At 37.2% G+C, this 14,149-nt stretch overlaps 1 pseudogene; it reads right to left on the bottom strand.

The window, feature by feature from the left end:
• Positions 1–477: 477 nt before the first annotated feature.
• LOC136175869 (tripartite motif-containing protein 5-like) lies at positions 478–13,386 on the bottom strand (annotated as a pseudogene).
• Between the last annotated feature and the right edge of the window lie 763 nt (positions 13,387–14,149).

Below are 14,149 nucleotides of genomic sequence, written 5' to 3'. Positions count from 1 at the left end.
CAAAAATGTAACTGTAAATTTAAGCTAGATTGCAAGTCAGTCCTTGGGAGGATAGACTAACTGCCTCCTGAAAAGAAGCACATTTCGTCAGGGTCACAGGGAAAAAAATAATAAAAGGAGAAAATAAACCCCTAATCATTAAAACTACAAAGGGGAGTCAAAAAAGAAACATCCAAACCACGGTCTGCTGCTTTAGTCAAAATCATTTGACTGACCTCAGCCTTTTACCCAGAGAAGTCTTCTTTGCTTATGAATCCCCTGCTGTTACCGGTCACAGTACTTGGGAACATCTTCCTCCCAGAGTCATGTCCTCCAGGGCACAGCCTCTACTTGGACACTAGATAAACTCAAGGCTATGTTATTTGATAAAATCACAGAGCCAGTGTAGCATTTTTCTTCTTTCTAGTTGATTATAGTTTTCAACTCACCAAACTCTGTCTTGTCTCTTGCTTCACAGAAGTAGTGGGAAGTTTCCATTTAAAGCAAAATTTTAGGCTGGCAGAGATTCTGAAAGAGATGAAAGAAAACATTTATGCATTTTCTTATATCCCCAGGAGAGAGAACATAAGTTATACCCCCTCCATTTCCCATTCCCAGACAAGGAATAAAATTAAACATATTAACTTCTCTCCCTTGAGATGAAATGAAGCTTGATGGTTTCAGTACACTGTGGATATTGGATCCCTGAGAGCTTCAATCTAGAAAATTCTGTCTGTTGAGACAGAATTCTCATAGGTCTAAGAATGTTCCTGTACTTTTGGCTTTCATTAATTATTCTAGTTGTATAAACTTGCATAAATATTGTAGGTTTACACTTAAAAGTTTCCCTGATGTCTCAGTTGGTAAAGAGTCTACCCACAATGTGGGAGACCCACGTTCAATCCCTGGGTGGGGAAGATCCCCTGGAGAAGGAAAAGGCAACCCACTCCAGTATTCTTGTCTGGGAAATTCCATGGACAGAGGAGCCTGGTGGGCTGCAGTCCATCAGGTCACAAAGAGTCAGACACAAATGAGTGACTAACACTTTCACTTTTCTTTACACTTAAAATTTTCTAGTCTTGATATTAGAATATAAGTGTTCCATCTTTTTCTTCCAAAAATTTTTAACCATTCCTGACACTTTGCATTACCATGATAGCTTTAAAAGCAGTTTCTGAACTTACAAGAACACATACACACACACTCAGAGTTTTTATCTTGAATGTATGGAATCTATACATTCATATGGAACTACTTTATATGTTTATAATACTGTATATTTGTATTATAAGTATTATATAAATCATATTATCATATCACATTATCATAATATCATATTATATAAATATGATATGTGACTGAATTAATGTAGTCTTTTGATTTCCTCAATAATTAAGATGTCCATATGTTCTTAAAAAATACAAATATCCCTTTTTTTGTTGGATGCTGAATACTTTTTTCCTATAGCTGCTAAAACAAATTATCACAGACTTCATGGCTTAAAATAGCACAAATTTATTACCTTATAGTTTTGTAATTCAAAATTCTTGCATATGTGTCACTTAATCAAGGGGTTAAGAAGACTGTGTTCCATTCTGAAAATTCTAGAAGGTAATCTGTTCACTAGCTTTTTCTAGCATCTAGTTCCTTTCCTCCATCTTCAAAGCCAGCAATGTTCCATATTCACATTTCACTCTGACTATTCTCTTCTGCCTTCGTCTTCTTTTTGATGATAGCCTTTCTGATGAATGTGACACGATATCTCATTGTCGTTTTAATTTACATTTCTCTGATGACTAGCAACGTTAAACACCTTTTTATCTGCCTGTTGGCCGTCTGTGTATCTTAGGAAAAATGTCTCTTGAGGCTTTGTGCTCAGTTTTTTTTTACATGTAATTTATTTTTAATTGGAAGATAATTGCTTTACAATGTTGTGTTGGTTTCTGCCATACATCAACATGTATCAGCCATAGATATACACATGCCCCTCCCTCCCCCCACCTCGCTTGACTCTCCCTCCCACCTCTCACTCCATACCACCCTCAAGGTTCACAGAGCACCTGGTTTGGGCTCCCGGCATCGTACAGCAAATTCCCGGTAACTTTCTATTTTACATATGGTAATGTATATGTGTCAATGCTACTCACAATTCATCCCACTCTCGCCTTCCCCAGTGTCCACAAGGCTGTTCTGTGTCTCCTTTGCTGCCCTGAAAATGGTTTCTGCTTACTTTTTAATGGGATTGTTTTCATAGAGTTGTATGAGCTGTTTATATTAATATTAATACATTTTGGATATTAACACCTTATCAAGCATATAATTTATAAAAATCTTCTCTCATTTCTAGGTTGTATTTCGTTTTGTCAATAGTTCCCTTTGCTACAAAAAGTTTTAAGTTAGGTCCCATTCATTTATTTTTGCTTTTTTTTCCTTTGACTTAGGAGGGCTCAGAGCTCAGTCACGTGATCTCCACGGATTGTAGCCTGCCAGATGCCTCTGTCCATGAAATTTTCCAAGCAAGAATACTGGAGAGGGTTGCCATTTCCTACTTCAAGGGATCTTTCTCACCCAAGGATTGAACTCACGTCTCCTGCATTGCAAGAAGTTTCTTTCCCACTGCACCGCCGGGGAAGCCCTAGAACAGATCCCCCCAAAATATTGCTACAATTTATGTCAGAGTGTTCTGCCTATGTTTTTTTCTGATATTTTTATGGTTTCAAGTCTTATTGTTAGTCTTTAATCCATTATGAGTTTATTTTTGTATATGAGAAAGTGTTCTAATTTCATTGCTTTATATGTAAGCTGTTCAGTTTTTCCCAGCACCACTTATTGAAGAGATTGCTTTTTTCTCCATTGTATATGCTTGCTTCTTTTGCCATAGATTAATTGACCACAAGTGCCAGGGATTATTTTGGGCAATCAGTTATGTCTTTGGCAATCAGTTATATCCCATTGATAAGTGTATCTCCTATTGTGCAGAAACGTTACGTTCTGACCCACAGAAATGGCAATGTTTAATTTACCCGTGGGAGGATGAAGGGTCACGTGAACTACGGTAAAATTATAGAGTTGGCTTGGGTTGGGTTGGGTTGAGTTAGGGTGGGCTTCCCTTGTGGCTCAGCTTGTAAAGAATCTACCTGCAATGTGGGAGACCTGGGTTCTATCCCTGGATTGGGAAAATCCTGGAGAAGGGAAAGACTACACACTCCAGTATTCTGGCCTAGAGAATTCCATAGACTGTATAGTCCATGGGCTCACAAGGAGTCCAACAGGACTGAGCAACTTTCACTTTCACTTTTGGGTTAGCGCCATGACGTAGTTTTATTTGAGACATTTTGAATGGGATCTATAGAATAACTTCAGTGGAAAGACAATATTTGTTGTGTTGGGAGGGAAAACATGGGTCTCAAAACATGAGATCAACTAGAAAACGAAAAATTCTGAAAGATGCTGAGAACAAGGTGGTTTGATGATACTGTGATGTCTCCTTACCCCAGTAGCGTTACACATCTGTCAACTCTGAAATGATTAAAAAAAAAAAATCCACAATATTAAATATAAGCAAAGGAATCAGCACTATAATATATTTCTTCCAGAATATGGTGAAGTAGTGAAGTGGTGAAAGAGAGGATGAACAAAGTTCCTGGTCACTCCCCACAAAAATAATCATATCATCAGCAGATAGTGTCTGGCTTCCCTCTCCCAACCCACACTTAGAAACAGAGTCTTCTCCTACATTTTTGTCCATCACATGAATCCCACAGGCACCCTCTGGGGCAGCATGCTTCACCATTAAACACTCATAGTATGTCTGTCAAATCAGGAGCTCGAAATACTCTTCTCTGTTCCTTTGGGAAAGTTTCTGGCTACTTCAGAGTCAAGGTTTCACTCCTAGAGAAAACAAAAATTGATCCCCACACTGTTGGGTTTTTGTCCCTCTAAAACCACTGACTTGCAATACTTTTACTCCATTTATGCACTTGAAGTGACTTCTTGGAAACCTTGGAAAGGGGAGAGTGGATGCCTGACCTTGGAGCCAGAAGAAATGTGCTCAAAAAAAAAAAAAAAAAAAAGAAATGTGCTCATGTCCCAGTTACCTTTGGGTGATTTGAGATAACCTTTACCTGTCAGAAAGACAATTTTCATTTCGAAATGAAATCATTAATCGCCCCCCCCCCCCTTCCTCCTTGAGATCATATGATATTAAATGGAATGATAAATATAGCAAAACTTTGGTACCTAGAAAACTTAATTTGTGGAATCACTGCATAGATATGTGTTCCCAGGAAGATGTCAGAATGTGACGTAATTGGATCAGGCTCCTGGGTGTTTGTGACATATCTGGTATGAGAACACAGTCTAGAGTCCCCAAATCTTCAAAGGCTGTTCTCTTAAAGAGAGGTTTTCAGAACAGCATGATATTTCATGATCTCTGGGAATAATTACAAACAACTGGAGAAGACATTATGAACACTAAATGAATAGTGGTCTGAATCTCATGTGTTTGTAAAGAGTCTGATGCTGACACATCGGTGTGCAGATTCAGACACATGGATGACACTGTTCCATTCTGGCGCCTAAATTATATGACCAAGTTGAATCAACTCTTTGCAGCAATATTTAGAATATTCCTTAAGATTCAAGTCTGTTTTGGGGAATCTAAACAGAAAGATAAAGGAAAACTGTATCTCTTTTATTCCCAGAGCAGAAAGTTAAATATAGAGGAGATGTCTCTAATTCTAGGTGCTTCACAGGTAAAGACTCAACCTTCACATGATAAGCCAAGCACATACTAAATATGGGAACCTGAGTTACATAGTAACACACAGTGTGAGTTAAATTTATGAAGCCACAGGGTTTTGATACTGTAATATCTTATTCCTAATACTGGTCCTGACCCAAACTCTTCAACTTCCTATGACCAAAATTCTCTACCATAGAATGTGGTCCTCAACACTCATTTATGATTAAAACTCTCCAGAAAGCAGGAATAGAAGGAACATACCTCAACATAATAAAAGCTATATATGACAAACCCACAGCAAGCATCACTCTCAATGGTGAAAAATTGAAAGCATTTCCTCTGAAATCAGGAACAAGACAAGGATGCCCACTCTCACCACTACTATTCAACATAGTGTTGGAAGTTTTGGCCACAGCAATCAGAGCAGAAAAAGACATAAAAGGAATCCAGATAGGAAAAGAAGAAGTGAAACTCTCGCTGTTTGCAGATGACATGATCCTCTACATAGAAAACCCTAAAGACTCTTCCAGAAAATTACTAGAGCTAATTAATGAATATAGTAAAGTTGCAGGATATAAAATTAACACACAGAAATCCCTTGCATTCCTATACACTAACAATGAAAAAACAGAAAGAGAAATTAAAGAAACAATACCATTCACCATTGCAACAAAAAGAATAAACTACTTAGGAGTATATCTACCTAAAGAAACAAAAGACCTATACATAGAAAACTATAAAACACTGATGAAAGAAATCAAAGAGGACACAAACAGTTGGAGAAACATACCGTGTTCATGGATTGGAAGAATCAATATTGTCAAAATGGCTATTCTACCCAAAACAATCTATAGATTCAATGCAATCCCTATCAAGCTACCAATGGCATTTTTCACAGAACTAGAACAAATAATTTCACAATTTGTATGGAAATACAAAAAACCTTGAAAAGCCAAAGTAATCTTGAGAAAGAAGAATGGAACTGGAGGAATCAACCTGCCTGACTTCAGACTCTTCTACAAAGCCACAGTCATCAAGACAGTATGGTACTGGCACAAAGACAGAAATATAGATCAGTGGAACAGAATAGAAAGCCCAGAGATAAATCCACGAACCTATGGACAGCTTATCTTTGACAAAGGAGGCAAGGATATACAATGGAAAAAAGACAATCTCTTTAACAAATGGTGCTGGGAAAACTTGTCAACCACTTGTAAAAGAATGAAACTAGAACACTTTCTAACACCATACACAAAAATAAACTCAAAATGGATTAAAGATCTAAATGTAAGACCAGAAACTATAAAACTTCTAGAGGAGAACATAGGCAAAACACTCTCCGACATAAATCACAGCAAGATCTTCTATGACCCACCTCCCAGAATATTGGAAATAAAAGCAAAACTAAACCAATGGGACCTAATGAAACTTAAAAGCTTCTGCACTACAAAGGAAACTATAAGTAAGGTGAAAAGACAGCCCTCAGATTGGGAGAAAATAATAACAAATGAGGAAACAGAAAAAGGATTAATCTCAAAAATATACAAGCAACTCCTGAAGCTCAATTCCAGAAAAATAAATGACCCAATCAAAAAATGGGCCAAAGAACTAAACAGACATTTCTCCAAAGAAGACATACAGATGGCTAACAAACACATGAAAATATGCTCAACATCACTCATCATCAGAGAAATGCAAATCAAAACCACAATGAGGTACCATTACACGCCAGTCAGGATGGCCGCTATCCAAAAGTCTACAAGCAATAAATGCTGGAGAGGGTGTGGAGAAAAGGGAACCCTCTTACACTCTTGGTGGGAATGCAAACTAGTACAGTCACTATGGAAAACAGTGTGGAGATTTCTTAATAAACTGGAAATAGAACTGCCATATGACCCAGCAATGCCACTTCTGGGCATACACACTGAGGAATCCAGATCTGAAAGAGACACGTGCACCCCAATGTTCATCGCAGCACTGTTAATAATAGCCAGGACATGGAAGCAACCTAGATGCCCATCAGCAGATGAATGGATAAGGAAGCTGTGGTACATATACACCATGGAAAATTACTCAGCCGTTAAAAAGAATTCATTTGAATCAGTTCTAATGAGATGGATGAAACTGGAGCCCATTATACAGAGTGAAGTAAGCCAGAAAGATAAAGAACATTACAGTATACTAACACATATATACGGAATTTAGATAGATGGTAGCGATAACCCTATATGCAAAACAGAAGAAGAGACGCAGAAGTACAGAACAGACTTTCGAACTCTGGGGGAGAACGTGAGGGTGGGATGTTTTGAAAGAACAGCATGTATATTATCTATGGTGAAACAGACCACCAGCCCAGGTGGGATGCATGAGTCAAGTGCTCGGGCCTGGTGCACTGGGAGGACCCTGAGGAGTCGGGTGGAGAGGGAGGTGGCAGGGGGGATCGGGATGGGGAATACGTGTAACTATATGACTGATTCATGTCAATGTATGACAAAACCCACTGAAATGTTGTGAAGTGATTGGCCTCCAACTAATAAAATAATATTTAAAAAAAAAAAAAAAAAAAAGAATGTGGTCCTTTCAAAGCTTACAGAACAATCTAGCCATGATTTGTGAACAGAAATCTAAGCTAAATATATACTCTTGTTTTTCTGCCTTGAGCATTGTTTTATCTTAATTGTCCACAAGATAACTCTATTTGCTTTAAATTATTTTACCAGTATAAAAGGACCATCTCTGTCTTCCCATAAGTAGCTTTTCATGATGCCATTCACATCCTACTGAGAAAAAAGAAAACATGAGTCAAAAAGTGATAGGTGCTCCCACTTAAAAAGCTTATTTACATCTCCATCAGCCCTTGATTGTGGAAATAAAGATGGTCTCAATGTGAGAGCCAGAAAGTAAAGACAAGAGTGAGGGCAATCATTCCAAAATGTGATGTTGTCAGATTTCTAGAAAGGTAAAAAAAATCTCCAACCTCTGTGGAAGCACGAGGCTTCTAGTATATGGAAATGAGACATATTTATGGGAAAAGCAAGAAGCCTATAATTCTGGTGACCCAAGAGATGATTTGAATAATTCATGATTCTATCATTTATTAAACAAAATTGAAGTGATATACAAATTTTGTGCTGAGCATTAAACCAGGCTTTCGTGAATCAAAGATGAATACATAATCCTAATATAATTCTAATATTCATCAAGCTATTCATATGGCTTTCATTGATGGTACACTCAAACAAATATATCCATGTAGGTGCTTTTCAGGTGTCTCTCTTCTCATTTTGTATACAATTAGTAATCTCTTCCACTCCCTTAAATTCAGCACACACAGGTGCAGTTGATTTCCAACTCTTTTATTTCTACTCACCTTTGTCTCTTAAATATATATTAATATATTTAGTAGTAAATAAGCCACAGGAAAGAATAACTTAGAATATCTAATACGTAACTTGTTATTCACCAACCAGTTGTTTCCTTTCTTGTAATCATTTCCATAAATTTACCAATATACACTCACTTTCTAAAACCTGGGGCATTTACTTGCAGTTTAGTCTCTGTTGAGTCTGTTTAGCCCAGATGCTTAACATTTTTTAGACATGTAATCTTCTTAATCACTACATTTAATGTTTTATTTATTTTAACCGGTATGTACCAGTATATTTAGTCTCCTTTACCACAGATTTACTTTCTCCATGTCACCAAAATCTAGGACAACATTTGAATTAAAAAAAAAAAAAAAAAAAAAAAAACCACCTCTCTACATTAGGGCTGTTTTGTGCATGTGACAAAAATCAAATTAGACTAGAATAAGTAGGGAAGGAATACAGGATTGGAGCAGGGGAAGCAGTCACCACTTTAATCAAAGTTTAACTTTGAAACTCAAACACTGTCCTCAGAATCTGGTCTGTGTGTTTCTCCAATTCTACTTATTTGACCTATATTGATTCTTTTTCTCAAAGAAAAGAATCTTTTTTCTCTTTTTATACAAGAAATACAAACATCCTGATATAAACTCCAGATGAAGAGAGCTTCTCTTCCCAGATGTAGCAAAATGTTCAGATTCCTGCAGGCATTTGCTTACACAGAATCAGATTCATATTAAAAGCATCACTACATTGTTGTGGAAAGGAAATGAAGGGATGCTGAAGAAAGTTTCTATTTTTTTGAAACTAAGTTAATATTAGCCTGACGTATATCTAGATAATACAGGAAACACATTTTAATCACTAGACCAACCAGTAGGGAAAAAATAAAATAAAAAAATACCACCTTGAACACAGGGAATTCGTTTAATACAAAATAAGCTAGTTAAGGAGAAAAAGAATGAAAACTACAATAGCCACATAGGAAGTAAACAGCAAAACAGTAAATTTAAACACAGTCACATCAACAATTGCATTAAATGTCATGTAGTAATGCCTCAATTGAAATCAGAGATTTGTTGAACTGGATAAAAAGCAAAATTCAGTTCTTGCTATTTACAAGAGACAAAGTCAAGGCACAAAAAGGGGAAAGTTAAAAAGGATAGAAAAATATATACCATGCTTGCACTTCATGCAAGAAGAAATACAAAAAAATAAGTCAAAGATTTTTATTAATATTAGATAAAATACTTTAATATTATGGGAGGATGAAAGGGAAATTTTATAATTATAAAATGTTCACTACATCAAAAATATACAAGAGTTATAAATATAGATGCATGGAACAGCAGAGCTTCAAAATACTTGAAGCAAAAATAAAAGGAGAAATACACAACTCAGTAATAATAGTTGCATATTTCAATAACTCACTGTCAATAAGATAACAGCTTATATGAACAATCAAATATATTGAAGACATGTACAATACTATCAACTGAGTTCACCCAATTGACATATAAAGATAATTTTACTCAATGAATGAGAAAAACACAGCATTTTCAAATTCATAATAAATTTTTTTTCTGGATATACAGTACTTTAGCCCATAAACAATGTCAATAAACTTATAAGCTTGAAATAATAAAAATACATGTTCTCTAATGGGCTTCCTCAGTGGCTCAGTGGTAAAGAATTCATCTGCAATGCAGGAGATGCAGCAGACTCAGGTTCAATCTCTGGGTCGGGAAGATCCCCTGGAGAAGGAAATGGCCACCCACTCCAGTGTTCTTGCCTGGGAAATCTCATGGACAGAGGAGCCTGGTGGGCTACAGTCTTTAAAGTCTCAAAGGGTTAGACCCGAATGAGCAAGCACCCATGCACAAGTTGTTCTCTAATTATGTCAGAATTAAATTTGAAATCCACAACGGAGGTTAAACTGAGAAATCACCAAGTATTCTCTCATTAACAACACATTTTAAAATGCCCAAGGTTTAACAAACAAACAAAATTTAAAGAAAAAGAAAACTGTGAAGGAAATTTGAGTGCATGTTGAGCTGAATGAAAATTAAAACTAAACAATAAAAATGTGTGAAATGTTAATTAAATATACTTATATCATTAAACCCTGTATCAGAAGAGATGGTCACAAATCAGTGATAAATTTCCAATTCAATAAACAGAAAGGAAGAGTAAATTAAACCAGCACACCCACCCAACACACCCCAACACCCCAACACACACCAACACACACAAAGAAAAAAACAAATGTAACAGCAGAAATAAATGAATAAGAAAGTTGAAAAATAAACAACAAAAAAAGAAAGCTTAAAAATAAACAAAATAACTAAAACAATGCTTTTTAAAAATATCAATAAATTAACAAAACATAGCTAAAGTGACCAAAAACAGTGAAAAAACAAATCACCAAAATCAGGAATAAAAGACATTATTGTGATTATTGTAGAAATTAAAGGGATAATAGAGGATTGATATAACAACTGTATGCTTACAAATCAGGCAACTTAAAATAGACAACTTTCTATAAGATATACAATAACTGACTCAAGGACTGTAAAAAAAAATCTAAATGATCCTAACACAAGCAAGATATTTTAAACCCTTTTAATAAAAAACATCCAGAGTGAGATACTTCAATAGTTAATTCCAATGAATATCTAGAGAATAAATAGCAATCCTTCAAAAACTTTCTTTGAAAATAGAGAAACAGGGAGAAAATCTCAACACATTGAGTGGAGAAAAAAGCCTCTTGGAATCTGGGTGTTTTTGTTTGTCTATGACTAAGCTGCATTATGACGAAGCACGTGATAAATGCTTAACACTAGATCACAGATAACAGGGGCCTCTAGAAAATTGCCAAACACAATGGATCTCCTCTCCACAATCAAATATTTACAGTGAAATTGGTGCATTAAAAAACTGAAAATTTCCCTTATTATTCTTGCATTCAATTCATGCATTCTCTTATTCTTAAAACCTCTGAAATAGATGCAGAGAAGGGGTACTGGTGGCCCAAAACAAACATACTGACAACACTACAAAGAGTATAGCAACCCAGAAGAAATGGAAACTTAGTCTTCATTTTTTTTAATACCTTGGAACCTCAGACTTCTTTCCAAGTCTTACCTGCAGCATCTCCATTCCTGATTCCTGCAAATGATGGTCCAGATCTGAGATGAGATCTCTCACCAATTGACTCTACTGGACCAGCTCATTCTCAGAATTTGCCATGTTCTGTAGACCAACTTCCTCTTCATTTCTCAACTTTTGCAGTCCGTTCAGCTCCACACTGTCCAGGATCACTCTGTTTTTCTAACTCTTCCTGGACATTTTTCTCATGTTATATTCGATTCTTCAGGAATGAGAGACAAAGAGGAGAGCAATTCATGGTTAAAATGACTTTGCCCATTTTTTCTATTTGACTTCAAAAATATGGGCCCAAATCTGACCCAAGTTGTTGAGGACAATTCAGAGACAGTTGGGATCCCTGGGTGTGGGCAGGCTTCACACTTCTGCCCAGGATACTGCTGACCCCCTCCCACCACCCTCTGCCCAAAAGTTGAACACCAAGGACAAAGCCATGAGCCATTGCCAGATGTCTTCTGAGAGTTGAAAGTTAAAACACATGACAAGAATGGAATATGAAATTTGCTTGTCATCCTCACCAGAGAGTCCCTCTATAAGAATATATCCCTCCAAATATCTATTGCCGTTTGTGATATATTCCCTTTTCAGCCACCATTCTTATCAGTAAATGATGAAGAAAAGGCCTAGTCAAATAACGTAACTGTCAGGGAACAAAGAAGAAGGCAGCTCATTGTGATCAACCCAAGGTCCTGCCAAGATATCTATCTAACTTCCTCAAGAAGTGTCGCCTCCTACCTTCCAGGTAGATATCTCTTTTCTGAAGTCAGATCCCACCTTCTCAGTTTCCTGCTTCTCCCTCTTCAATCTCTCCAGATATGATTGGAGCATTTTCTGTGAGAAAAGAATCACATCAGAGTCAAGGAAGGGCCTTCTCAGCAAGACTGTAGAGGATAAATGGTGGAGAAATCAGACTGATTTCCAAAAAATAAATAAATAAGTAAACTTTACATAAACTGAGAACAGCAATTAGAATCTGATTTTGAAAAAATGCTGAGGTGGAGAATGTGCTTGTTACAACTCAAGAGATAGAAATCACCATCTTCTCTCACCAGAAAGAAGATTGGTTCTCTTTGATCTAGAAGAAACCTGATTCTAGTGTAGGGGAAAAGTATACCTCAATCTTCCCAGTGTCCTAGTTCAATGGCATAATGAGAACTTCTCCTCAGCACAGATCTCCACCTATTAACACAAGATGCATGAATGTCTACTTCTGACTAAGAGTCTGTATGTAGGGCTATTACTTTGTAAGTGGGTGAGTGCACAGAAATGTTTTTCAGATATTAGAATGAGAGAAAAAGAAGAAGAGAGCAATTCATGGTGAAGCATATCCCCTTCAGGGATCATAGCCTTGTCATGATGAAACGACTGCATAACTCAATGAATCTATGAACCATGCAGTGCAGGGCCACCCAAGATGGACAGGTCATAGTGAAGAGTTCTGACAAAATATGGTCCACTGGAGGAGAGAATGGCAAACCACTCCGGGACTCTTGCCATGAGAATTTCATAAACAGTCAAACTCTGAGAGACAAGGAGGACAGAGGAGCCTGGCATGCTTGTGGTCCTTGGGGTTGCAAAGTGACTAAACAACAACAACATAGGAAAAAAAGAATCACAGGCCTTAGGTTCATGGTAACCAGGTAAAGTTCAATGCCAAGTAGAGATTTCCCCTTAAGTATCATTTTCTGACTTTTCTTTCCTCCATTCTGGTCTCTTACCTGGTACTGTTGGGCAACCTCTTCCATGAGGAACATGTGGTGACCACAGAGCCCCTGGGTCACTTGCAAAGTCAGCAAATGAGCTTCCCATCTTCCTCACAGAAGAGTGGGAGTTTCTCTCCATGGTGCAGAGATTTCTGTTTTGCTCCTCCAGGCTCCCCTTGACCTCCCTGAACCTCTGCACTATGCTGGCCTCATGCCTTTTAGGCCACAGTTTCCCAGGCTCATAACTGAATCTGCACGCAGGGCAGTTACTCTCTCCCTCTTGGCCAATATTTGACTCCTAGTCATTTGTAGTGATGCAGGCTTGGTAGAATCTTTGGCCACAGTCAAGGCTCAAGGGTTCTGTCAGAAACTCCAGGCAAATGGGTCAGGTCACTTCCTCCTATAAGTTCACCAGGATTACTGAAGCCATGATAGCTGCTTGCCTGCTCCTACCTCTCCTGGCTTCTGTGGGTTCTCTTGCTCACAGACACCTGCATGATTGGGAAAGTTAAGAGGGGGAGAGTAAGAAAGGTAGACATACATGATACTAACAGGATATAAATCAAGTACAGTCCAAAACCAAGTTACTGAAGGACACAAAAGAAAATGTGAAAAAACAAGGGAAAGAGCTTGATGACCTGGTGAAAAGAACACTTCATGATAATTTTAAGCACTTTACTCATTCATATCACATGACAGATTCCATCGTTATGTGTGTAATGATTTTTATTATTTAATTTTGCTAAACAAAAGGATGATCTGAGACGTTTTCTACCAAGATACTTGTATGACTCACCATCTATCCTGCTTTTTCAGTATATCCTATGCCCCCCAAATTATCCTCAGTATGAGTAGGTTGAAACCACTTATGCCTTTGGGCATACACACCTGGTCTTCTCACATGGAATGGTAGCCCTGATTTTGATATGACTCTCATACTTCAATAAATCCTTTCAATAAACCTTTTCACAAAGACCTGCTCTAACTTGTTTACAGTGTAACCACTGCCATCATTTACTTTACCTTTGCAATTATTTCTATCATCATGATATAATAAATGACAATGTGTGTATATGGAGGGAGAAAATCTCTTATCAGATGTGCAACTAGAAATAGTGACTTACAAACATCATGCATCTGAAATACAAAGAATAGAGATGAACTTCATGTATTTGAGATCCTCCTTCAGAGGC

This window comes from Muntiacus reevesi, chromosome 9, assembly GCF_963930625.1.
Source record: "Muntiacus reevesi chromosome 9, mMunRee1.1, whole genome shotgun sequence".
NCBI classification, from domain to species: domain Eukaryota; kingdom Metazoa; phylum Chordata; class Mammalia; order Artiodactyla; family Cervidae; genus Muntiacus; species Muntiacus reevesi.
Note: the sequence above shows the minus strand (reverse complement) of the source record. Positions and strands in the feature narration are given on the sequence as shown.